Here is a 3423-nt window from a genome sequence, read left to right on the forward strand (position 1 = left end):
CTTGATCCTAGAGGATAAGTTTTAGTCTTTCACCATTAAGTATTATGTTAGATGTGAGTTTTTCATAGATATCCTTTTTCATGTTGAGGTAGTGCCCTTCTACTTCTAGTTTGTTTTTTGTGGGTGTTTTCTTTTGTTTTGTTTTTGTTTTAGTGTTATGACCATGAAAGGGTGTTAGATTTTTCTTAAATACTTTTCCTGCATCTACTGAGATAATTGTATGGTTTTTGTCTTTATTGTATTAATATGGTGTATTTCATTGAATTATTTGGTATGTTGAACCATCCCTGCATTCCTTGAATAAATCTCACTTGGTAATAGTGTGCAGTGCTTTTTATATGTTGCTATATTCAGTTTGCTAGTATTTGTTGAAGAATTTTGCATCTAGATTCATAAAGAATATTGGTCTGTAGTTTATTTTACCTATAATATTTTTATCTAATTTTGGTACCAGATGATACTTGGTTCCTAGAATGAGCTGGGAAGTGGTCCCTCCTTTTCTAATAATAAGAGAAGTTGTGAAGGATTGGTGTTATTTCTTATTTAAGTGGTTAGTAGAACTCACCAGTGAGGCTATCTGGTTCTGGGATTTTCTTTGTATGAATTTCTTTAAATATCCACTTTAATATTTTTTTCTTGTCATAGGTCTATTTAGATATATTATTTCTTCCAGAGCCAGTTTTGATAGTTTTTGTTTTTCTGGAATGTGTCTATTTCATCTGGGTTATCTGGTTTGTTTGCATGCAATCGCTCCTGGCATTTCCTTATTTACTTTTCCTTTTTTACTCCTACAATGTTGATATTAATGTTTTCCTCTTTTGTTCTTCATTTTAGTAATTGAGATTTCCCTCTCTTTTTTCTGGTCAGTCTAGCTAAAGTTTTGTCAATTTGTTGATCTTTTAAAAGAGCCAAATTTGGGGTTTGTTGATTCGTGTCTACTATGTTTCTATTCTTTGTTTCATTTATTTCTCTTCTGATTTTTATTATTTCATTCCTGCTGCTTTCTGTGGGTTTGTCTTGATCTTATATTTTTCTAGGCTTTTAAGATGGAGGGTTAGGTTATTAATTTGAGATTTTTCTCTTTTTTTTATACAGGCAGTTGTAAGTTTCTTCCTAAGCATTGTTTTTATTGAATTAATTTTTGGTAGATTGTGCTTTTCATTTCATTTATCACAATGTATTTTCTACTTTCCTTTGTGTTTTCTTCTTTGATTGATTAGCTATTTAGAAGTATGTTATTTAATTTCCACATATTTGTGAATTTCCCCAAATTTTTTCCTTATTAAATTTTCATTTTATTCTATCATGATTAGAGAACATACTTTGTATGATTTAACTCTCTTAAAATTTATTAAGACTTGCTTAATGTCTAATGTATATATCTATCCTAGAGAATATTCCAGGTGTACTTGAGAATTTGTATTCTGCTCTTGTCGTATGGAGTGTTCTATATATGTCTATTAAATCTAGTTTGCTCATAATGTTCAAACATGCTAGTTCTTCGCTGGTTTCCTATCTAATTGTTCTATCTATTATTGAAAGTTAGGTATTGAATTCTCTAATTATTGTCATTGAATTGCCTATTTCTCTCTTAAATTTTGTCCGTTTTGCTTTATGTATTTTGGGACTCTTTTGTTAGTTGCCTATAATTGTTATAACTTCTTGATAGATTCAACTGTTTATCATTCTAGAATGTCTCTAGCGATAATTTTTTTACATTTGCTTGATTTTTATCCCATTAATGCGCAGTTTTAGAAAATGTTTAATATGTTCCAATCAGCACAAACCACAAGGGAATGTGAAAATAAGGTAAACTGTCATTGTTCTACAGTTTATTTATTACTTTTTTCCCTAATGTACTAATATATTTGTGCTAGAATTTGATTCAGGCTCGTGTTTTAAAAAGTTAGGGCTCATATCACCCTCTAGTGGACAACTATGTACACTGACACTTCCTCTGCAGATAAGGTAATTGGAGGAAGCAACAAACTCTCACTGATGGAACTGTAAACCAAAATTAATTTTAGAGTGTAATAAAGAACAAAAAGCATTTATATGAGCAAAGGGACTTGCAGCCTAGGAGACGTGGATTCAGGTAGCAACCTAAATTGTGTTCCACTGAGACAAAAGGGAGACCATCTTTTATAGAAAACGTTTTTATGCAAATGAGCTTTCCAAATTGTGCAAATCATGTAGTTCTGATTGGTCGGTATAAATGCAAATGAGGATACAATTTGTGTTCTGATTGGACAGGGCAGGTCTCAGTCCATTGGTAGAAAGAGAAAACGAGGGTTTCCCTGCACTGACTGATTCAGATGGCATAAACAAGCAGGGCGTAATGCAGGAACCTCAGTCGGAGGTTCTTTCCAGTATACAGAGTACATGAGAAGTCCCAGTTAGCAAATGGTCACTAGGCTCTTATTAACCACAAAATCTGGGCCCTCAGTTGATGATGGAGAGTTCATCTCAGCAGATAAACTCCTTCTCAGGGTTCACATGAAATGAATCTTTCTTCTCAGGGTCCACAGAACCATGAACAAGAACCCTAGAAAGCACTGTATAAACCCAACCTAAAGATACAGAACTCAACCTCCCAGCCCACATTTTGGAGCCAGCAAAACCTGGGTTTGGAAAACCCTCATTTCACTGTTGCAAGCCAAAGCCTTCGGAGCTACAAAACAAGATGGAAAGACCACTGAGGGACTAAATCCAGGAGAAGCTCCAAATATAGAGATGCCAGGAAAAGTCTAGACCAGTGTTTACCTGTTTTCACAGCATGTGAATGAGGATGAAAGACCCAACCTTAGGTCAGAGTGCCAGTCACTCTTGCTGTTTGACTCATGCTGACCATATGGTTGTTTTACTAGGCTGAGATGCTGAGTCTGTCTATATGTGATATTTTCCACCCTCTGATTGCCTTCAAGATTTTTCCTTTAACTTTGGTTCTCAACGGTTTCACAATGATGTTTTTAGGGGGTGATTTTTCCTCCCTTGAATCTCTGGTTTATATTCTTCCATTCATTTTAGAAAATTCTTATCCCATCATTTCTTCAAACATTCTTCTACCCCTCTCTCATTCTTCTCCTGAGACTCTAATTACATGTATGTTAGTTTATTATTATCCCACAGCTGTTCATTTTTTTTTTATTTTTTTTTCTCTTTGTGTTTCAGTTTATAAGATTCCTATTAACTTATTTGGAAGCCCATTGATTCTTTCTTCTGTAGTTTTCAGACTCCTAGTAAGCTTGTTGAAGAAATTTTTCATTTCCAGTCTCATATTTTTTATTTCTAGCATTTCCACTTGACTGTTTTACAGTTTCTATCTTTCTAATGAAAGTCCCTGTCTGTTAATGCTTATTGTCCATGTATTCCACTAGATCTTTTAACATTTAAATCATGGTTATTTTAAATCCTCTGTCAATT

The sequence above is a fragment of the Pteropus vampyrus genome, unplaced genomic scaffold, assembly GCF_000151845.1.
Source record: "Pteropus vampyrus isolate Shadow unplaced genomic scaffold, Pvam_2.0 Scaffold45, whole genome shotgun sequence".
NCBI classification, from domain to species: Eukaryota; Metazoa; Chordata; class Mammalia; order Chiroptera; family Pteropodidae; genus Pteropus; species Pteropus vampyrus.